Consider the following 25,024-nt stretch of genomic DNA (forward strand, 5'->3'; position numbering starts at 1 on the left):
AAGTGGGATGTTTGACTCTAGGCCATGTACCAGTAGGTTCACTAGTATTGCTTAGCAGAGAAGCAGGCTGGTTGCTTGGTCTCCCAGCATCCTAAGTTACAACATGGTGTGCATTTCAGAAGACGCTGGTGGTTCTCCCCGTGGTGGGGCCATAGTTGCCACACTGCCACTGCTTATCAGGAAGGCAAGCTGCTTGCTTGGTTTCCAGAACCCTAAGTTCCAACATGGCATGGATCTCAGGAGACACTGGTGATTCTCTCCCTGGAAGGGCCGCAGTCTGACACACTGCAGCCACTTACCAGGGAGGCTAGCTGCTTGCTTGGTTTCCCAGCATCCTAAGTTCCAACATGGAGTGAATCTCAGGAGACACTGGGGGTTCTCCCCCTGGAAGGCCGCAGTCTGCCACACTGCAGCCACTTACCAGGGAGGCTAGCTGCTTGCTTGGTTTCCCAGGGCCCTAAGTTTCAACATGGTGTGGATCTTAGAAGACACTGGTGGCTCACCCCCTGGAAGGGCCACAGTCTGCCACAATGCAGCCAGGGAGATGAGGTGCTTGCTTGGTTTCCCAGTGTCCTAAATTTTAACATGGCATGGATCTCAGGATGCACTGGTGGTTCTCTGCCTGGGAGGAGATGCAATCTGCCACACCGCCTAAACACATTCTTCATATAATCTGTTTTATACAGTGAGTTAAACTGTAGCAGCATTAGTATACAGTCAAAATTTTTAACTTCGAATGATTAACTAAACTGAATGGTACATGTTACTGATTTTGAAATATTTTAATTTTGTTTTCCTGCAGGATTTTAAGATTCTCCAACTTTTTTCTTTCTTATGTATTAATTATGTGCAGTATTCAGAGACTGTAGAAGCTGCCAAGAGTATTTCCTGAGATCCAGTTCCCTTCCTGTACCCAGCAAGAATTAATGCAAGTATTTCTTTTCCTTCTTTCTTCTTTTTTTTAAAGATGAAGTGTCACTAGTGTCACTATGTAGTCCACATTAGCCCTAAATTCATCAATTGTCCTGCATCAGCCTCCCAAGTTTCTGGTATTACAGGCATGTGCCATCATTTCAAGTATTTCTTACTAGAGCAAAGAGCTTTAAGACCAAAAGTTTGAGAGTTCAATGAGCAAAAGAGTAAATAAGAAATATTTCTGTAGAAAGTAAATCTAATATTAATGTGTAGCAGTTTCAGTTAGCACAGAGCCCTGGGATGTGACCTGAGAACTTCCTGTCTAGGACTCCTACAATTCCCCAATCTCCTCAGAGACTTCCTGATGTAGAGACCTAAATTACAGGGCAATGGAGCCCTATATAGAGGGACCTGGCTGTGACCCGATTGAGACAAGTCTTGAAGATAGATGGAGAGTGACAGTGATGTCTTCTCCTATGTCAATAACAATTTCAGAAATATCACAGAATCCTGAAGGGTGTTTAGAAGACTTCTAGATAGTGTCTGTGTTAAATGAAGAGAAATGAGGTGCTTGACAAAGGAAATTTAAAGACAAGCACAATCAAAGTGAGGTGTCTGTGGGCTGCATTTTACTGAAAAAGGAATTACAAAGCCAAGGAGTGTATTTTTCAGATCCCTAGTCTCTGACCTTAGGATTCTTTTCAACTTACTCTTTCCCTAGCTATAGACAGGAGGCTGAGCACAAAACCTCAGCGCTAGCCACAGGGTGCAGAGATGTGTGGCTGAGCCATGAGCACCAAGAGAGGAGGCTCACTTCTCACAAGACTGCAAGGGGGTGCAGGTGGGGAGGAGACCTAGGAGAAAAGCAGGCAGTGTTTGGGGCCGCAGGCAGTGGAGAGGACCCTCTGGCAGGGACCCTGAAAGCCGCTGTCAGCACAGACCTTAGAGTTGTCCCATCTAATTAGGAACAGACCAAGAGAATTCACATTGCAGTTCATGCCATCCATTGGGTAAGGGCAGCTGCCAAGATGGTCAACTCAGCACATGTCACCACCCCATATCGTGGGTTGTACTGTGGGTTTCAATTTAAGAGATCTTAGCAAAACCACTCAATGTGTCAGCCAGGCTGCACTGCCCTTCAGCGGGGAGAGCAAGAGAAAGAGAGAGTCCAATACTAGTGCTGAAGCTTCTGTCACCAAAGTCCTGGGGCTGTGGAGTCAAGTAAGCCACAATGACCTGGCTCCATCCTGACTATGGGAAATTAAGGAGCAGGTGAGCTAACACTCAGAAAACGTGGAGAATTTTGTTTTGGGAGAGAGTGGGGACAAGTACCTCATATAGGCTGTATCTGGATATTGGTCCTTCTACTCTCAGCTTGGGAGAGGACAACAGGGAGACTCAGCTCGAAACAAGAGAATGTGGAAGAACATAGATGAAGAGAAAAGGGAAAAGCCAGATGCCATGCTTTCTCCTCATTGTTGCTCTTTAGGTAGGACTGACTCAAATGAGGAAGATATGCACAAGTTTCCTTTACCAGCACTAACCCATTTCCTTTAGCTGACTATTCAATGTAATTCACATTAGAAATTTGTGTTGCTTTTACAGGTAAACAACTCTGCAGCATCTTTTACAAGAGTGAAAGGAACCAATAACATGAGATGTGTTTGTAGAAATGAAGTACCTAAGTACCACGTGGATAAGCATTCAGGTGAGAACTTTCACAACAGAGTTGTGTAAGAATCGCAGGTGTCCTGTTTAAAAGAGTCACTGTGTTGGATTACAGATAAATCCAGTTTATGTACATTGTCCCAGAACAGAAATCAGTTGTAAATTGGGGCCTTACTATATAATGTAACTTAAAAACTAAAAGTAGACATTAGATATTCTGAACACTAAGAAATGGAAAAAGTTAACTAGGGAAGGTAACAAATATATTAAATTATTACATATATGGTCACTTTGAATATATAATTTAAAGCATAATTTTATACATTTTGAGTTTACACAATTAAAAACAATTGACAAACTGCTTTGGAAAATGCAAAAGAGAAAATCATTAATAGACAGTTTGCAATTAGAAAAAAGAATATATTAGAAATGCAACTAAGAAAATATATTCATTTTTTGTCTTTCCATAAATGAGAATGAAAACATATTACTTTCTCATGATTCACAAATTGACCAATATTAAAAATATATCAATATGCTATATTGATTAAAGAGAATGATATGCTTGAAAGTTATATTATCCAATGTCCAACATTAAAGGTGAATTCCTCCCAGATAGAAATAATATCTGAATTTTAAAAAGCTGACTTTAAAGTATATCCAGCAATCATTCATCAGAAAAATTTATGAAAGTCCAAGATGATGAGTTTTTCATAGAGTTCTAAGGAGTAAAGGAAATTTCACAAAGATAACGTAGTCCTGTGTTAGAAACTCTGAAGATTCCAATTCTGATGATTCTTTACACATTTCCTTGAGTGTTTCCTGTAATTACTAATAAAAACAAACAAAGCAAAAAGTCTTAAAAGGACCAAAATTTATTTTTACTTAATTTCCTATGTTTGAATCCACAAAGAAAACACCTTATACTCTACTCTCATAGTTTACTGAATCAGAACTATAAACTTAAACCTGCAATATTCTAGATAATACAGTATGACTCTGCATTTTACTCCTTTAACACAAACAATTCTGAAAGTGTAAAACACTTGAATAAAGGCCACTTACTGAAAATCACTGAGAAAGCCATTAATAAACCATTTTCAAGGATGAGAACAAGAAATATGACTTCCAAATTCTGAGCAAAGGCCATGCAGAATAGCTATTATTTCAATTACTATATTGTGGAATGTTAAGTGTCACCAGCAACTTAACAGAGCATAAACTGTTTTTGTGTAAACACAAGGGTTATAGACAAGCTCCTCACTCATCTCAGCTGGCACTCTAGGGATTAGATCTTAGAAGCTTCACATACTTGCAATAACTAACCATCTTTCCTCAGAGAAACAAAGTAGTTGGGGCATTGTCCTAGTTTTGTTTAATTAGGATTTAAAACCCTAATAAAAAAGAGCAATCAAACGTGCATCAGAAACAGATCATTCCTTTTGAAGGCAAACACGATTCAGATGTGGAGAAGTAGGTAATGAGCACAAATATTTTGAAAAGAGAAATGCACAGCATTGTCCTTGGTATTACATGTGGATTAGTTGTATACTATGAAGGAAATCATTTTATGGGATGAGGACATTAATTAGCTCTTAAATATAGGAATAGGGTACAAAGGAAAAGGAAAAACTCTATTTGCGATTACCGAGTATTTCACGTTTTGAAGATTGCTGAAGATGGGAATTACACATTTGGCCACCGAAGCTGACAGTTTTCTCAGGCACCAAAATATGAAAATGAACCTTGGTGACCTGACCCCTCCTGCAGCCCTCAAGCTGTGCTATGAATATGTGAATGGATCCTGTGTCAAAGCCCCCTACTCCCCGGATCCCACCTGCTTCTCTATCTGGTCTTTGGCTCTGGGGCTGTGCTGGCTGTCAGGAAACATGCTGGTCACGACTTCCATTGTCCATTTCAAGAGGCTCCACTCCCCAGCCAACTTTCTGGTCGCCTCCCTGGCTTGCGCTGACTTCTTGGTGGGGACGACTGTGAGACCCTTCAGCATGGTCAGGTCTGTGCAGAGCCTAACTTACTCTATTTTTTCCTGGACACATCAGGTTGACAGTGTCTTGGTAGAAAGTGCAAGCCTTGAAACAAACCCTCAAGACAAGACCATAAGGATAAGAAGCAAACAGTTATAATCTAAACATGTGCTGTATGAGTTTCTTTGTTCTTTATCTCAGTAAAAGCTGGTTGTTTATGCTGGCCAGACAGTAGCCATTTTGCTGACCCTTATTGTGTGTGTGCCCTTTTATTTTCTCTTTGCTTGCAGACACCCTACACTGTGTCTTTTCTTTTTTTGCAGGGTTTTAAACTCCATCTTCAATATCATTGTCCAATATAGGTTGTTTAGAATTTCACTGAGAATCTCTCGATTCATCTCTGACAATTCACACGCATGTAGGAATCAGTCCATTTCTTCTATGTTTTCCATTTTACTGTAATACAGGTTCTTCAAGTAGGTGTTGATGATCCTCTGGATTTCTGCAGAACTTATTATTGATTTAATCCTTTGTGTTCCAAATTGCATGAATCTTAGTCTTTACCTTTTTGATAAGCTTGAATAAAGGTTTGTCAATTTTATTTAATCTTTTGAAGAATCAACTTTTCAATTAATTCATTCTTTGTATATGCTTTCATGGCATTAATTTGTGTTCAATCTTCATAATTTTTCCTTCATATAATCTTTGGGTTTGACTTGACTTTCTTTTTCTCAAAACTTGAGTTCAACACTAAGTTGTTTACTTGTGCTACGTCCTTTTTCATGTTATGTGTATTACTACTTAAATTTCTGTCATAGGACTGCTTTCATTGTGTTCCATAAGTTCCGGTATATTGAGTTAGCAGTATCATTTAAGTGTAGAAACTGTCTAATTTCTAGTTTAATTTATTTTGTGATCATAGTTTGTGTGTGTTTATAAAATTCTTGTTCTTTTGTGAGTGATTTCCAGTCTCACTGCACAAATTTTTTTATAATATGCATGGGATATTTCCAATTCCTTTGCACTTATTTGAGCATGTTTTATGAGATAGTATGTGGTCTATTTTGGAGAACATCCACATGTAGCCCTGAAGAATGTATATTCCAGAGCCGTGTGGTGGAACTTTTTTTAGATGTCTAATTTGTTCACAGGTTTGGTTCAGGTGTTGTATTTCATTGTTGATTTTTTTGTCTTGTTAATCTATCTGTTGGTGACAGTGGGGGTTTTGAGGTCCCCCAATTCAATTGTATTAACTAGTACTTATTTGGTATTCCATGCCCTTTAATAATTTATACAGTTGGGTGCACTATATTTGGTGCATGTATATTTATGATTTTTATTTCTTCCTCTAGGATTGTTCCTTTGACAAGGGTATTGGGTGCACTATATTTGGTGCATGTATATTTATGATTTTTATTTCTTCCTCTAGGATTGTTCCTTTGACAAGGGTATAGTGACCTTCTCTGTCTCTTTTAATCAGTCTTGATTTTAAATTCACTTTGTCTGCAAGTAGTATAATTTCCCTTAATTTTTTCTGGGATCCTGAATTCTGCAGTATCATTTTTCCATCTTTTGACTTTTAATCTATGAATTTTGTTTTGAATCAAATGTATTTCTCATATGCTGCATGTTGTTGAATTTTGCTGCTTCATTTACTCTGCCAGCCTGTCTCTGTTGTTTGAATCAAGTCCATTAACATTGGTGGTTAAAACTGGTATGTATTGACATATTCTTGTTATTTTATCTTCCTCTCTCCTCTGACCTTACAATTGTTTACCTTGTATGATAAACTTATTCTATTGGTATTCATGGAGTTGTAATCCTTGCTATCTTTTTCTTCTAGAGTGTTCTTCAGAATATTTTGGAGTGCTGGTTTGATGTTCATGAATTTCCTTAGGTGTTCTTTATCTTGGAAGTATCTTATTTCCTTATCAATTTTGAAAGATAATTTTGTGGGGTACAGCAATCTGGTTTGGGGTTGTTCTCTTTTAAGATTTGAATGCCTCAATCCTCCTTGACCACAGAGTTTGTGTAGAAAAGTTTGCTGTGATTCTGATGTATTTTCTTTTTAGGTGATTTTTTTTAATCTAACAGCTTTGAATGACCACTTCTTGTCATGAATTTCTGGAATCTTGACTATTATGTATCTGGTGTAGATTTTGTTTATCATGACTAATGGCATTAATATGCCTCACTTATCCATATGTCCTTCTTTTTCAATGCTTGGGAGGGTTTCTGACAGGACTTCTGTGAACAGATGTTTTATATCACTTGCACTATATCCTGCTTTTTCTTTGATTCTAATTCATCTTATATTGTTGTTTGCATTATGTAGAGTCTACTGGGCTTAGTTCTTGCGATGCCTTGGTATTTCTAAGAAGTCTTTCTTTTCATAATATCTAACCACAATCCTGTCTTCTGTAGCTGAGATTCTGTTCTCACATTGGATCACTCTGCTGTGTATGCTCTCTGGAAGTTTTAATCTCCTGACATTTCCTTGAATTTATTTGATGGGTTCCATTTCCTTCCTATGTTGGGTATTCATGGTTGCCATCATTTTCCTAACCTACTCTGTTTTTTATGTGTATGTGTTCTGGAGTCACTAAGAATGCCATTCGTTTTGGTTACCATCTCTATAGTTATCTGATAAATTGTTTCTTGTTCATTTTTTTTCTAGAGCCTTGTCCATTTGCTTGTTACTTTTTCTGTGACCACCTAAGGGATCTAGATGACTGGCTTTCAGATTGTTCTACTTCATTGCCCCTGAGTTTGCCTTTGGTGAGCTGGAAGTCTGGGATTGCATTTTAAATATTTTCCTACTTTCCATTTTTAAAATTTAAGACATGGTTAGATGTTTGTAAATTGCTTATGGTGAGTAGCTTTGTTAGTAGTGTTTAGCACTCTTAGAAAATGACTATGTTACAGAGAAGTCTTCCAGGTTAGGCTGGAGTTGGATTTTGAGTCCATTGTAAGAACGTATCTCTTTAATCTATTGGAGATGAGAAATTGCTTCCTACTTGAACCAGCCCCTGGTTCTCTGACATTGGCCTACAGTATTATTTATAAACCTTTGGCATTCTCAGTCTTAGTATACCAGGAAAAACATCTGATTACAGTTATATAACCTTGTCTACCTGGGTATAAACAGCAATAACACTCATATTTAACACAGCCTACAAAATGACAAATGGTGGTAAATATTAATTTTCCACTCTTAACTGTATCGAATAGATTTGTGGTTGTATAACAAAATGTAAAATGAACTATAAGATTGTATGCAATAAATAAACCTTTAAAATGGCAGTTGACTCTCAGGAAAAAATGGTAAAAGTATCACAGGGAAAAATAGAGAAATACAAGAAATGAAGAAAATTAAAATCAAAGCAGGAGGACAAAGGAAGGTCATGGAAACTTTAGAGAAATAGCAAAAGAGGTAAGAGAGAAAGGGAAAAGGAAGAAGTAAAAGCAAAAACAGAACAAAACAACAAAAAAGATTTAGAAACCATGTTCACACTTATATAAAAAAGAACAACGAATAAAAACAAAACCAAAATGGAAAAGAGAAAGAAAAGAACAAAATAAAATAAAATGTCCACTTTCAGGTATGTCTCTGTAGTCACTGCTAGATAAAGTGGAAAGGTAGAGTCCAGATCTGAACTGGTTAATCCCTGAACATCCAGTCATAGCTTTATGGCAGGATAGTAGATAATCCCAAGAAGCCTGAACACTTAATTCCATTGAAATTCAGGGTGGTGTCTAGCTGTGAGCTCTCTTTTCTTCAAAATACTTGATCATACCTTCACAAACAGGAATATCAAACATAACAATGTAGTCTAAATCCATTAAAAAAATGAAAGTGTTGCAGGACTTATAACCAAATAACAGGAAATGAACAATGGCTACTAAAATATGTCATTTTCCTCAAAAAATTTGTCTATACCATGACACATAATAAAATCAAATAAACCACAACATGAGGTAACTAATGAAAACTGAAGAACAAAAGCATGGTAGGACTTCAAAGCAAGATAGTAGTAAATCATCAATGGTTACCATAATGTCTTGTTTTTTCAAAATAGCTGTTCGTATCTTTACACATAATAAAATCAAGCAAAACAGAATAAAACCAATCAAACAAATGAATGAAAGCATTATAAAATTTCAAAGCAATGTAACAGGAAACTAGGATTACCAAAATATATTTCATTATATTCAAAATATCCACCCCTACCATCTGAAAGCATGGAATCTAATAAAACAGCCAAAGCCAAACCTAGTAAAATTGTGTAAACAATGCAAGAGTTCAAGATAAGACAATAAGAAATTGACAGTAATTTCCACCTCTTTGCTCTTATATTAACTATTTTGCTTTTGGATCCCATTTACTCCTTATGTTTTTTATGCTAGGTTCACAAGTATGAGTTTAAACTGTTTCAACCACGAATATGATCTCCACTTGTGTCCATTTACCTAAGGGGCCTTGAGATTATTCTGCTTTATACTTGGGTTCCTTGAAAACAGCATATCTTGCTTATCCATTCTGCAGTTGATGGGCAAGTTACTCTTTTTTTTTTGGTCTCCTGTCACATGAAACAATTGTTTTCTCTCCTTTGATTTTCAGTCTATGAATTTCTTTTGCAGTTAAATGTTTCTTGTGTACAGTATATTGATAGATATTGTTTCCTGATTCATTCTCCCTGTTTTTCTTTTATTGCTGACCTGAGGCCGTCTACATTAATGGCTACAACCAGCATTCCTTGGCTTGTGTCTTTTCTGATATCCTCCTGTTGCTGGCCCTCCATTTTTCCCCTTCATTCAATTACCTGTCTTGTTTGGTAATCCTCTTCTGCTGCTGTTCCTGGAACCATGGTCAGCTTTATCTTTCTCTAGAATAACTTTCAGCACTCTCAGTAGCGCTGGTTTGGTAGTCATGAAATCCTTCAGTTGTTCTTTACCATGGAAGTATCTTATTTTTCCATCAATTTTAAAAGATAGTTTTGCAGGGTAGATTATTCTGCGTCAGAAGTTGTTTTAGTTCATGGTTTGAAACACTTCACTCCAAACTCTTCTTGACTTGAAGGTTTGTGTTGATAAGTCTACTGTGATTCTGATTGGTTTTCCTCTGTAGCTGAACTGTGTCTTTTCTCTAACAGCTTTTAATATTCTATTATTGTGCTGAATTCCTGGGATCTTCATTTATTCTATGTCTGTATGTAGATTTCCTTTGGTCGTGGCTAGTTGAAGTCCTATATGCCTCACTTATCTGCATGCCAGATCCATTTCCCATGTTTGGCAAGTTTTCTTCTATTACTTCTGTGAATAGCTTTTTAATTTCATTTTTGTTGCTTCTTCACCTACACCTATCGCTTTTAAGTTATGCATGTTTGTATCATCTTGCCTCTGTTGGGTTGTTATTTCTTGATTCCTTGTTAGTTTTAAGAGATCTTGGCTTTCATGATCACTAGCTGCAACCCTGTCTTCAAGGTTTCAAGACTCCATCTTCAGTCTTTTTCAAGTGGTTTTGCCAGCTTTCAATTGAATGTTTAACTTCTTGCATGTTTCTTTGAATTTTTTCTTGCATTGTAATTCCTTTCTATATTCATTCAAGCTTTCCATCATTTTCCTATGGTCCTCTTTATTGTCTCTATGTTCTTTATAACTGCTGAACAATTCTTTCAGTATGTTTGGGATTTCTTTCTTTACCTGAGACATTGTTCCTGATCTGACTACTTTCACAAACTCATGAAGTTGTTTCATTATATCAGTTGTTATCCTATCAGAGATTTCAGGTGTGTGACTTCCATTTTCTTCCACAACTGTTTCTCCCAGACTTATTCTATGTGGGCTAGAGGTCTCAATTTGCCTTTTTTCTCCTTCACCTTGACATTCTCCTGGGTTCCTCCCAACAAGCTGGTTGTGGGGCCCCAGGCTTTTCCCATGTTGGCTGCCCCTAGGTAGTATAGAAGGATGAGGGAGGCACCTGGATTCCTCTAATTCCAGATTAACAGGGAGATAGCAGTGCATGAAACAGGCATCTCTAGACCTGTGCAGCTACACTGAAACTTTGCTGATGATCAGGGGTGCATGGAGGTGGGGCTGCTTCTCTCAGCCTGTGTGTCTACACTGGGACTCCCATGATGGCAGCAGACACATAGGAGTATGTTTGTCTGATTCTGTTAGTAGGTGATGGCTGCCTGAGGGAACCAAGGGCTTCCAGTGGTGGCCTACAGATGCACAGGGCTTACCTGGCCGTGTGTCCCTGCTCCTTCTGGCTGCCTGCAGGAAAGAGTCTTCTGGCAGTTCCCTGAGGGTGGAGGCAGATCTGCTGGTTCTCTCGGCCAATTCTATCCACCTGCAGGACATGGCTTTTGGTGGTGCTGCACAGCAGGAAGAGGTGGATATGTCTGTCTCCCTTGACCTGCACTGGCCACATGGAAGAAGGGGCCTTCTGGTGGCAGCACTTGGCATGCAGAGGCCAATCTCTTGGTTCTCTCAGCCTGTACTGAGTCAAATCATTTTGGGACTCATAGAGAATATTCTGTGAATGCAACTAAATAGCATTGAAATAATGTTTTATATACCTATTGCTTAAGTTTATCTGCATATTTGCTAGTCAAAATTATGCAAATCATACTTGTTTCTTATGAAGTTTTTAATTGTTTTATAACAAATTTTGAGCATAATTTTTTATCATATCAGCAAGAGCCAAGGAAAATGCTTTTTATGTCTTGTTTTCATCAAAGAAAACAATTTCTGGGTAACATGGATGACATATTTCAAATTTCACTGTCAAAGGTCAAAAATGTACAGGGATGGCAGGTGAGAAAGAAAAAGTCTATGACATAGCCCAGTATCAATACTGGAAGATTCTGTTACCAGGATTGGAGAGCAGCATAAGCTAATGAACCATACTGACCATGGCTCCTTACACACTGGAGACTGAAAGCAAAGGAGAGCTTGCACAAAACACCAGCAGTCAGCACAGCAGAACTTGCCAACGGTTCAGAACATGAGTGACACTAATAATGGGAACCAGCAAACTCACTCAGTCTTCATTAGGTTTCCTATGCACATGGCTTCCAGAACCAACCTTTCCTTTTGTCCAGATCTGCTGTTGATAAAGGACCTCATTATTTACCTCAGCTCCCAGGTACTGTTCCTGTAGTCAGAAGTGTGAGAGGCTGGACAGGAAAATCTGTTCCAGCTGTGTTTCTTCACCTGAAGAGGAGTTACAGGTTGTTACAGAGCCCAACTGGACACTAGTCCACAGGGTCTGAGTCTGGAAGAAGAGGACAAGAGGGACATTCCACAGCCCAAGTCCCTTGTGGAACTTGAGAAACAGGAAAAGTCTGATGTGCCAGGTGGGAGGACAGGGAACAGACACCAGGGCTCCATGTCAACCCAGCGGGAGGCTGCAAATTCAGGATCTGTGAGGAACCAGAAGGGAGGGCTGGGGGTCCTTGGAAACTGACACCAGTGAAACTTAGTCCAGTGGGTTTCTGGAAAGTAAGTGGGGGCCTCTGAGGAGAGTCCAGGTAAATGGAGCAGATTTTAATTAGGGTCCTCCTGGCTCTTGATTACTATTTCTTTAGTTTACTGAGAAGATAAATTGTATTGACTATTAAACTTTAATTTTTCTATTAAATTACAAATATCCATCATCTGTAGCTCTGATATTCAATGTCATTTCCTTTAGTATCATTTCCTTTTGTGCTGCATTTGATTGTATGCAGATTTAGTAACCTCACTTACAGAGTTAAAATGCAACAAAACATGGAAAAATATTTGCTACATCATCCAAAGATTTATTAACACTTTAAAAATGAAGGTAGGTTATAGATACTCTAGTCCTGACAAAGGAGGCATTAACTCAGCATGCTGATGATAGAGGAAACAACTTGTAGGAATCACTACACTTTGGATATGGATATTAAACCATCAAGTTTTGTGTCTTAAATTCAGACAATAAAAAGCTGACTGATAAACTAAATCTTGAAAATCCAAGATAAAAAGAAAACATCTCTCATACTGAAGTGGAAAATTTACAAATAAATGAGGAATTGAAAATCACTGGTGTGACTATGAAAATGTATTTATTTCCTTCGTAGTTCCATAAATGTATTTCAACATGTTACATTTTCAGCTCTTTAAAGTTGTAAAATGTTAAAATACTGCATGTTGCATTGACTAAACTAAAAAGAATCACCATGTTCGTATGACAAAAGTGAAAATAATTTTAAATCCTACAGTATAGAATATTAAAATTAGGAAATTTTAATTTAATAAATTTTATCCAGATATCCCAAAGTCAAATTATAGAAAATTCCCAGCAGTGATTTGTCAGAAAAATCTTTTCAAAGGCAAAGGCAGAGGCCAGGTCAGGTTGCGCAGCCTGTCTTCCCTGCTCTGGGGGAGCCTGGGCACACTGTCCAAAAGAAAAAAAGGTAAAATGATGTCATATACTAAAATGTCCACATTCTGAACATTCTTCCATATTTTAAAAGTATCTTTCTAATAATTCTCATTTAAACAGATAATATTAGCCAAGAAGCAAAATTTGGATGATATTACTTCCATTTCCAATTTCTTCTTTTCTTTAGCTCCATGAGGAAACATGTTTTTTCTCCCAGTCTTCTGACCTGGAATTAAGATTAAGCAGCTAGATAGCAGGTATTACTACATGATTGCAGTTTATTTCTATAACAGAGATCACAGGAGAAAGGCACGGACAACTTACGTGTAAGAGTTTTAGTAACCACTGATATGAGAATATTAAACAATTCTCACAATATGAAAAGACGATTGCAAAAAAATAGTAAGACTGAATACTTTGGTCATGAAATTCTTAGACAAAGGTTTATGATTACGGATAGTATTTCCAATTCCATTTTATGAAAATGGCAGTTGGCTTCAGCAGATCATAGGGGCATAGACTGGGCTGCGGCATAAGCAGCAGTTATGTAAAAGTTCTTTACTCATCTCTCGTTCCACTATGGGATTCAATCTTAGCAGCTTAGGAATTAGTAGTAATTAAACTACATACATCCCGCAGGACACAGAGCATTTGAGGCAGTCACCTGCTTTGTTAGGATAAGAATGCTAATAAAAGCTACCCCAGAAAGGAGACCATTCCATTTGAAGACACTTCTCAGTTAAAATGAAGGGGAAATGCAGAGAATGATTTTAAGATAGATCTGAATATTACTGAACATAATCATGAATGAGTGGGTATATATTATAAATGTAATAGTTTTACCAAATGATAATATTAATCAGCTTCTAAATGCAAGAATAAGGGTGTGTAGGTATAAACAACAAGGATCAAATACACTCATAATAATTGAGATTTTTTTTGGTACCATCTTTTGAAGGTTTTCAAGGCAGTAATCACATACTTAGCCACAGAAACAACAATGTTCTCAGGTATCAAAACAGAAACATGAGCAGTGACCTGAACCCTCCTGCAGCCATCCAGCTATGAAAATGTGAATAGATCCTGTGTCAACGCTCCCTACTCCCCAACCTGCTCCTCTACCTGGTCTTTGGCTCTGGGGATGTGCTGGCTGTCTTGGGAAACATGCTGGTCATCACTTCCATTCTCCACTTCAAGCAGCTCCACTCCCCAACCAACTTTCTGGTCGCCTCTCTGGCCAGCGCTGACTTCCTGGTGGGGACAACTGTGATGCCCTTCAGCATGGTCAGGTCTGTGGAGAGCTGCTGTTACCTTGGGGAAAGTTTCTGCAAATTTCACACTTGTTTTGAAGGCACCTTTTGTTACCACTCTATCTTCCACTAGTGCTTTGTCTCCATTAATAGATATATCGCTGTCATTGGTCTATCCCACCAATGGTTTATCCCACCAAGTTCACTATTTCTGTGTCTGGCATGTGTATCACCTTGTCCTGGCTGCTTGCTGTTGTCTATAGCTTTTCTGTTTTTTACACAGGGGCAACTGTGAAGCTTGGCTGGAGGAACTAGTGAGTACTCTCACCTGTGTGGGAGGCTGTCAGGTTCCAGTCAATCAAAACTGGATCTTGGTATATTTTCTACTATTTTTCATTCCTACACTTGTGATGATAAGTGTTTACTCCAAGATCTTCCTTTTAGTTAAGCAACAGGCTATGAAAATTGAAAGTCTGAGCAATAAGAATGCAACATCATCAGACAGGTACAAAGACAGGGTAGCCAGGAGGGAGAGAAAAGCAACCACAATCCCGTTTGGATTGCTACTACAATTCTGCCATGAATCCCTTGATTTATGCTTTCTTTTACCTTTGATTTCGAAAAGCCATCAAGCTAAGTGTCACCGGGAAACTGTTTGGAGGGAATTCCTCCACAATAAACTTGTTTCCTGAGTAGGTTGTTGTATCGATTGGGAAATGAAAAAGTTTACATTTGACACATCCTGCTTATAGGAAATTTCATCAACATGCAATATCTTAATGTAAGATAGTTGAATCCACTTCATTTGTGACCCAGATCTAATCTAGCATACACTCAGGTGCAAAATTTTGCACGAAGAATACCATTCAAATTTCATTGTAAATCTTAGGCTAAGATCAAGTTAAATCTCATTGTAATGAAGGAATGTGCCTTAGAACTATCTTTTCCTGTGACCTGAGGCTTGGTATTCTCTGCCCTATGCTAGATTTACCTGGTTGGGAACATTTTCCTTGTAGCATTCTACAAGAAAAATTTAAGTGAATACATATAAAGGACCTAAGATAGTAAATTCTGTTGAGTTTTATGTTCACTCCCTGGATGTATCATATTTTATTCTTTTTGTCACATATTCCTAATAACACATGGTACAATGAGGAGAAATTTCAAGATGTGCCTGTCCCTTGCTCAGTGAAGCCATGAGGAATCTGCATGGGTATCAGATTTGTGGCTGCAAAAGGAAAATTCAGAACTTTGAAAAAGAAATTAAGAAATAAAAATAGTTCCTTTATTTGCAATGGGAAAACCTGTCATTATGAATAAATTCAGCCTGTCATATTTTTCTATTCATCCATAAAAATGTAGACCGGGGGATTCAGAGAATGTGTGAGGTACCCTAAATATTTCTCCCTTCATGGAGGAGAAGGAAGTCAGCCTCTGAAGTCAGCTTGCTTCAAGTTATTGGGGAACAAAGGTTTCTGATGAACTATTTCAGAAGAACAATGTGATTCACATTTAAAAAGTATAAACAAAGCTTTGTAGAAACATAGATATTTGAAGAGATAATTGATATACTGTAATTCAACAATTTTATCTATAAAATTCCACTCATTTATACTACATTACAATTAGTGTTTTTATAAAACTTTTCCCCTTATGAGAGAAAGGAGGGCTATACAGAAAAGCATGTTTAAGTAGTAAGGCAGAATATGTCCTCATATTCTGTGTCCTCACACAAAGCAAAAAAACAATTTTTATTTTATACAATAATTATTTGGTTCCTTTGCACCTTTTAGCCTGAAGTGAGATTGTTATATTCATATAATTCATACCCCTGAACACTGTTAAGATTGCAGATTGCATGTAACTTTTTCATGTGGACACCAGTTAATTTTTATGGATAAATGTGTGTTATGCTTCATACTGTTACTTACCCTTACTAGCTCACTTATGTAAATCATATTGGAAATTTTCCCTTCTTTGCATGTATAAAAGTATAAAACAAAGATCCTGGGTAGTTCCCACTTTTTAGGAGGCAGGTGATTCTTCCTATCACATTACTTTCTGCATTCTAATGATCTGTTTTGCATATTTGCCCCAAAATAACTGTTTCTCAGAAAAAAGTCATTTCTTGTTTTTGTTCTCCTAACAGTCACCTGTGAAGGCCATGGTGGTTGGTTAATAAAGGTGAAATAATTACCCATATGTGTTTCCTTTAACCATAGAACATCATAAAGAGTGGGAATGAAGACATGTGTCCTTGTATTAAGTAAACTTGATCCTGCATTGTTTATTCTGGCTCAAGTTTGTTGTCCGATGATGTTGAAGGCATCATCCATGCTCATTCTGCAGTTTGAGTATGAACATTCATAGACATGAGTTTTATATGAACTACCTTCTGGAACCCTCTTTAAATGTAGGTTGTTAGATTTTGAATAAAAGGGATGAAAATTTGCAAACTAGGAGCATTCTTCTTGCCCCTTAATGACCATATCATGGTGACAGACACAAAATACTGGAATGAAAAAACCTCTGGAATGAGCTCAAGCTTTTTTTTGTAGATGCAGGATGTATCTTCAGCTCTGTGAGGGAGGATTGTGAAGACCAGAGGTGACTCTTGCGGTCCCTGGGTGTCTGTGGAGCCAGGATCGAGCCTGGAGGTTACCCTCATCTGTTCCAACAAGTGGTCATGGTGCAAGATGGCCTTTGTGAGCTTTGCCTCAATTGTCCTCCCTTGGACCAGGCTGGTTCTAGTATAATTGTGTATCTTAATTTCTGAATTCATTGTGATGGATTCTACACCTGACTGGGGGCATTAGCCCCGTGGTCTTCTGACTATTTGGCAGCAAGCAGGCCCTCTGCTGCCTGTCACCTTGCTGAGATCTGCTTTCATTACTTTCATTCCTCTTCCTCTCTGGTAGCACTTTTGGGGATGTTGAATTTTTCCCTGACTCAGTAGACTCGCTCTTACCTCTCTGGCCACCTTGGGCTGTGACTCTATGTGATCTATTGTGTGATTTCCTCCTGAGGATTTGAACAAATAGGATCCCATCTCCCTCTACCATTCTCATGGATTTCAGGCACATTTCAAGTGAATTTCAGGAGGAATGCAAGTGAAACTACGTGCTCAGTCAGCCCACAAGGCAGATAGTCAGGTTATATGTAACTACTCCATCATCCCAAATGTTCAGAGCTGAGCTCCTTAAACACTCGTTTGTGGGGTGAGTATAGAAGCTCTCTCACTACACATCTACCACTGTGCGTCACCACAGGAGTCCTCACTCCTCTCTTCCCAACCTGGCTTCTCCCTCCTCATCTCCCAAGCTTCTTCATGATCTGAATGTTGAAAGCCAGCGGGAGGCTAAGGGAGGATCTCCAAGGGGCTCAGCCTCTCAGAGCACCGTGCTTTCTTGGGACCAATCATCAGGACCATGCTTCCCTCCATTTGGTTAGGAATTGTGGTTCACTGAAATCTCTGGTTATGGGGTACTTTGTACATTACACACTTCCAGTGGTTTTACTGTTATCTTGATTTGAGTATGGAAACTTGCTTTATTTGCCTTCTTTTCCTTATTTTTATAAAAACCCAAGCATCCAAGCACATGTAGCTTTCCACTCAACTTCCAGATTTAAAGGCTACTCAAAAGTCAACTCTAACTGTGATTATTATTTTGAAATCATCTCTCTTCTCATTTTTCTTGCACTGGGGACATCCATATTTAGCCTATAAGACTTACAGGATGGAAAGATACTGTTGTAGTCAGGGTTTACATGGGAAATGAATACAGGACACATCATTTATCAGATTATTTTATAATATTCACCCAAAAAGTCAAATGCAAAAGAATGTGGGGATCTGTACACACACTAGAAATCCAAAAAATTCAGCTGAGTACCTAGATCCCATAACAATATCCTGCACAAGTCCATCTGGAGACCTAGAACCCATGACATTCCCGCATGCAAGTCTGTATCAAGATCCTGTACAGAGAGGGCCCAAAGATCAGTGGTGGAATTTAGAAAGTCTGTGCCAAAGGGATGAAGGATCTGTGCCAGCAGACTAAGGGATCTTCACTGTAGCCAGGAAGCAATGAGGAGTCATGCTCAAGTCAAGGTAAGGACCAGAGCTCCCCACTGGAAAGAACTGCAGCTATCCTCAGCCACTGTGGGGTCCCAAGCTCCTCCAACGAAGAGAGAACCAACTTCATATCAGGAAAGACACCTGACAAGTTTCTCTAGGAAAGTCAACAGCTTCCCATCTCCCTTTCACACCCCACTTCTCTTTTTTATGCTGTTGGCAACAATCTTTAGGTGGGCTTTGCACACCAGGCACCATGCTCATTCAGTTAAACTGAGTGTTACAAATTGACAACTAACCACTAAAGATACCATCCATCTTTTCATTGCTCCCTTCCCTCTCCTCTGCTTCATGCAGCCCCACTTCGCTCTCCAGAATGGAGCAGGAATAGAATGAAGAGAACACTGAAAGTGGAATAAAAGCTTTAATAATGGTCAGCTGTGAAGGGGGCTCGATGGCAGTTCTCTGTGACAGCCTTACCGATGGCTGGGTGATGAGGTGGGTGCCACTCCTCTGGGAAAAAGCCTGCTCACCATAAAGACTGTGATGGATGTGGGACAGCCACGCCACAGCCAACTTCCACTTCTGGTTAGAATCTCTGAGCATGGGAGGAAACCACAAGGGCCTTTGCATCTGATGTCACTGCATCCAGTGTACCATTTTTTTGGAGAAAGTAATGGTAGGAAGTTCCATGTGTATTTCCCACGTAAGTCTCCTTCCTCAGTAGTATTGGGAACCTGTGCTGGGTTCATCTGGAGCAGATGGAATGTAGAAATGGAGAAACTGCAAGAGCAAGAATGGACCAGTGGAAGTAAGGAAAGGAAGCCGATGCTGCCACCCAGTGGCCAAAGCTGCTATTCCATGTGACCCAGAAGACAGGTGGGAGGCTGTCATGTTCAGCCCACTCTGCAAATACACCAGCTCAAGGTACACCAAGTGTTTTCTTGCCATGGGAAATGAAAAAGCTGTTCAAGGAGTGCAGACCAGAATAATCACAAGCTTTTGGTTCCTAGAGAGTGGGGATCGGTCCTGCAAAGATCACAGAAGGATTCAACTTTGTGGTGAGTGGACCAACGTGATCTGGATTTTTAACACACAGAGGCCACATTTGCCAAGTAAAAGTTACAGGATATTGCAGAACAAATTCATTTAGAATTATTTGGCTCTTTTTTCCTTATTTTTTCTCTCTCCATTGGAAATAGAAGCAGGAAAGAAGAGTTAAATGAAATTAAAAAGAATACACAGCACATGTATTTCCTTCAAGTTAAACCTTTTAAGATTATAATTACTCTTCCTCACAGGCAGAAAAGGCAAGAATATTCACACAGGAATAGATTAACGTTTTAACCTAGACGACACTGTGATTAAAATTTTGAACTTTTCATTTCATAGACTTGCATCTTTCTACTTACTGGACAAGTCTGAATTTTTCATGATGTGTAAGTAGGAGATGAATGAGCATGTAAATATTTGCTAGAGGTGATAATTGGAAAAAGATGATTTCTCAGTGTGTCTCCTCATACTTGAAGTACTCAATAAGCAGTTCGTGCATTAAATACTGTCATACCCAAATGGGTTAAGTAGAGAATCAAGTTGATTCAGTAGACACTATTTGTGGAACTGCTCAGACCACTGCTCAGAAAAATTCATTGTAATCAATGCTCACTGCTCATCATTTATAGTTTAACATTTTGGCCCTATTATTGGGGTCATCTGTAGCTCCCAATTCTTAGAGCTAAGAGAAAGAAACCCTTCTCTCCCCTACTTCTCATTAACAGCATGGGCGTCATTATCACATCTTTCTTCTCTTGGTCATAATGAGAAGTGGTTCACACTCTCAGTCACTGGGGAGATGGTCTAGTTAGTGGGATTTTACTTTAGAGATATCTTTGGGAGTTACATCAACTTGCAAATTAAAGCTCAAGTGTAGAAGTAAGGCAAAACTTTCTCTGATGCAAGAACCAGAAGTTTACCAGTGAACCTCCTCTGGATGATACATCGTCAACCTCTGGGCACACAACCACTGCTTAATTTCTGTGGTGATGTGTTGCAAAATCATTACTGAGTATGGTCACATGGAGAATGTTGGAAGAGTGGTACCTGTCCAAGAGGTTTAGAGCCTTGGTAGGAATCTCTAATTATATTCCACTCAGCACTGAATGAGGTGCTATCTATTGACTAAGTATAAACATTAAAATGTAAATTAACTTAGTTTGCTCCATAAAATTCAAAGGGTAGAGTGAAAAATAGAGCACTTAAAATTTTACAAATATTGAAGCAGCATTTTTGTTTAACCCAGTCTGGGAGCTTCTTTGTCTGGAACTCCATCACTCTGCTTACTGAACTCGCAGGTACTGTATTTCGCATTTCAAGCTGATCAGCATTTAAGTTTGTGCATCCCTTTCTCAACTCGCTTGTTTCAGGGTTGTTTCTTGTATTTGTCAGCTGTTTCATCACTGAAACACAGTACTTGACAACTGCAACTTAAAAGACAAGAAGTTTAATTTTCTCACAATTTCAGTCTCTGGGTCACTGGTTTCTCTCGCCGGATCAAAGGCAGCAACATCAAGGAAGAAGGTCACTATAAAGGGCAAAGTTTTTCCATTCATGGTGATTGGGAAATAAAGCCAGGGAAGAGGGCCAGAGCAGAAAGTGCAAGAGGCCAGATGTGGAGCCCAAGGTTATAACCCGCCCAGACAGACCTACATGTGTCTGCCAAGCCCTGGGGCAGACTCTACAGCCAATCAAATCAACCACAACATCCCAACCTTTGTCAGCTTGATACTGAAACGTATCTCTGTACACTGTTGTTAATCTCCAAATAAACACAATAGCAAAGTTCATAATTTTGCTCAACAATACAATTATCACATGAAAAACCAGAAAACCAACTTCCCTTCCTCAAAGACACAGCAGTTCCAGCATTTCAAGAAAATTCTTATCTTTGAACCTTTATAAAAATAGAAAACAAGTTTCATAATCCCAAAGTACAACATCAGAGTGCAAATATTCCCATTCTGAAAGGAAGCAAGGAGGAATAGAAAAGGATTGGACCAAAGAAAGATGGAAACCAATCAGGAAGAAAAAATTACTTCCTGTAACTTCATATCTCACATTTGGGGCACATGGAGATAAAATGTGAGTCCCAAAGAGTCTGGGAGACCTAACATTGTGGCCTGAACAGTTACAGCCCACATGACCTGTCTTGCACTAGTAGATTTCAAGACCAGCAGCTTTCCTCAGCTGTGTTCCACATTTGTGGGATCTCAAATTTCCTGGAGTCTCCACTGTACCTCTGGCTTCCTTCCCACACCTTGATGCACTGCCCTCTCCAGGACCCCTTGCCTGGCCTCCAAGGCCCTCCTTTAGCATCCAGGTGGAAATCACCCTACAGCTCTTCCATTCTGCATGCCAGTTAAACCAGCATCATGTGAAAGATACCAAGGTGTGTTGTCAACAGAAACAGTAGTGAGGATCCCTGAAGAAATGGTGCAGGGATCACTGTGTGCCTGGATCCCTGAGCCTCATGAAATGAAGCCCTGAAACTGATAGTCTAGAGGGTCTTCCTGAGCAAGAGTCCCACTGGTTCTTTTTCTCCAATCAAAGCTGACATTTCTGTACCCTTGAGCCTGCAATGGATGGGGCCTCCATCATTTCTAAGATGCCCTCAAAGCATCTTTTTCTTGACCCTGTACAAATGTGTGGTGTCTATTTAATGACACCGATCTCTTTATTACTCATACTTTCTCTGGCCCCAACTTTACCTAAGTGAAGCCAAAATAAGTTTTTTCATTTTTTGATGCTGCCTTCTGTCCCTTATTCTCACTATAAATTGATATAAAATAAGCCGGCAGCACCCATGACACAGCCTAACAGTCAGGCTGATCTGTAATTTTTCTGCCAGAGTATTTAATCTAATGCTTTTAACCTCAGTTGCCTGCAAGCTTTTAAGACATGGGAAAATACATACAAAATTTCTGTTGGCAAAAACACACATGGCCTGTAGTCTGGCTCTCAGTTGAGTCCTGTTCACATTGAATCCTCCTCTGCTTCGTCTTTAATGTGTGGATTGCTATCAACTTTCTGGTCTTCTGAGCTCTGACCAGAACCACCTATCAGGCTCTGCTTATAGTATTCTAAGGCTTTCCTACCCAACATCTTCAAACCTTTCTAAATTCTACCCTGCAATCCAGCTCCAATGGGCTCTGGACCACTTGGTCAGGTATGGTCACAGCCATGACCCCACTTCTTTGCTACCATTTTTGTATTAGTCAGTTTTCCCATAAGTAAGATATAACAACCAATGTAAATACCATAAAGGAGAAGAAGTTTAATTTGCTTGTGATTTCAGCCCATGATCAACTGGCTTTTTGCAGAAGCAGCATGGCACAGGACATGGCCAGCAAACCCCTTACTTAATGGCACCTGGAAAGCAGAGCAGGGGAACAATTTCTCTGCAAAGAGGGGTGAGAAGGCCAGACATAGCCCAAGACCATGCCTCCATGACCAGGCACACCCAGAAGTGCTCTACCAAACCCAGGGACAGATCTAAAATCCAGTCCAGTTGAAACTCTGTACTAATACTCATATTTCCATCTTAAGATATCAACCTTCAAGAAAATGAAGATCATGTTTCTCTCATTACTTAGTACCCACCAGAGGTGTGCGCTAAGCATGTTTAGAATAGAGAAATAAACTAGTAACCAAATCTCAGAGTGATGGGAGGGAGGTATAAAATTATTTCTCTACCCAAGGTGATCATTATCTCTGTGTCTTTTTTTTACATTAAATATGTACAACAACGGACCCAATGAAGATTAATTTTTTACTCTGAGCTCATTTGTTAATATCTGTCACCATTTATGACTGGCAGAAGGGGGCATTTGATTGACATCTGTGAATGGTAACAGGGATGCTCGTCAGTGCAAGTGTAAATTAGAGGGCCATCCTGGTTTTCTTTAGCTCTTTAGTGGAGAATAGAGGTGCCTAACATTGATTAACAAACCTTATTAGCTTGTTTTAGCACCACTTCTGTTGTTTGTAGAGGGCAACAATGGTTAACATATCAATTAGGTAAGGTTTTACAATTCTTTACAGAGAAGAGCATTGATTAACATATCAATTAGGTCATCCAAAGGGAAAAAGGTAAGCACATACAATAATCCCACGTTACAGGTTTTGTTATAATACACGTATAATGAAGCTGTTCTTTTTTTTCCTACCTAGAGTACAACAAAAAGAATCCTAGAATTCATAAGGAATTACAAGATCTAGAATAGTAAAAGTGATCCTGGCAACAACAGCAATGCAAGAAATATCACAACTCCAGTCTGATACACTGCAGAGCTAGGAGATAGGACACCAGCACAACAACATGTAGAACAACGGAACCCAATGATGGATGCAGAATCAACACAAGGAACGTTCAGCCACCTGATTTGTGAAAAAGGAACCAAGGCATACTTTGGGGGAAAGATAACCTCTTTAACAAATAGTGCTAGAAAAATTGAGCTTTCACATACAGAGACTTGAATCTATACCAATATATCTCACTACATATGAACCTAAAATAAAAGTGGGTTAGAGATCCAAATGTTAACATGGAGACAATTAATCTTCTGGAAGACAAACTAGATCAGTTTAAGACAAAAAGACAGGAAAAAACATTCTGAACAACAACCCAGCAGTGCCAAGAAATAGTACGAAAGGTCGAACAGTGAGATCATATAAAATTAACATGCATCTACACAAGCAAAGGAAGCAACCAACACAGTGAAGAGACAATCTGCACAATGGGGAAAATTTAGTCCAATTCCTCAAACATAGTGCTAAATCTAGAAATATAAAGAGATCAAAACATTAGACCAAAACACTTCAGGACACAATCAAAAAATGAACAACTGAAATGAACAAACACTTCTCAGAAGTAAAAATGGCCCATAAGTATGTCAAAAAATTCAATATTTCTGGCCATTAGAACCTTCTAGTTAAAGCAATACTGAGATTTCATATATCCCAGTAAGAATGGTTATCACCAAGAAATCAAATAATAACAAATTCTGATGAGGCTTTGGGGAAAAAGAAACCCTCATACACTCTTGACTGGAAATGTAAACAAGTACAACTTCTATAAAAATGTTTGTGGGGATTCTTCATAAAACAAACACCAGGAATTGTATTTGATGCAGCTATTCTTCTGGGTATTTTACCTAAAGTTTGCAGACGTCATATTACAGAGGTACATACATAGCCCTATTTAAAATAGCACAGTTCATAATGATTAAATCTTGGGAGCAACCTATATGTCCATTAGCAGACAAATGAATATTAAAATTTTGGCATTTCTACTCTACTATAAAAAAAGATAATTTAATGACTCATTTGCAGGAAAATGGGTGCACTTTGAGTCCCTAAGTTTAAGTGAAATAAATCAGATACACAGTCCAAATGTCCTTACTTTCTCTTATATGAGAAACTCCCTAAGTTTAAGTGAAATAAATCAGATACACAGTCCAAATGTCCTTACTTTCTCCTATATGAGAAACTCAAAATATAAATAAAGAGCAAAATTTAAGCTAGATAATGGGAAGCAAGGAGATAAATATTTTCAAATGGGAAAGGGACAAAGAAGTGGAGTAGTGGGGAGGGAGTGGAGTGAAAGAGAATGAAGACTGGGAAGTGCTATGTACATGTACCAACTCTTCACAGGGAGTGTAAA

At 38.8% G+C, this 25,024-nt stretch overlaps 1 pseudogene; it reads left to right on the top strand.

The window, feature by feature from the left end:
- The first annotated feature begins 1,959 nt into the window (after positions 1-1,959).
- Positions 1,960-14,927, top strand: LOC100724188 (trace amine-associated receptor 7a-like; annotated as a pseudogene).
- The last annotated feature ends 10,097 nt before the right edge of the window (positions 14,928-25,024 follow it).

This window comes from Cavia porcellus, unplaced genomic scaffold (assembly GCF_034190915.1).
Source record: "Cavia porcellus strain 051 isolate PalLab524CR breed Dunkin Hartley unplaced genomic scaffold, mCavPor4.1 scaffold_22, whole genome shotgun sequence".
Classification (NCBI taxonomy): domain Eukaryota; kingdom Metazoa; phylum Chordata; class Mammalia; order Rodentia; family Caviidae; genus Cavia; species Cavia porcellus.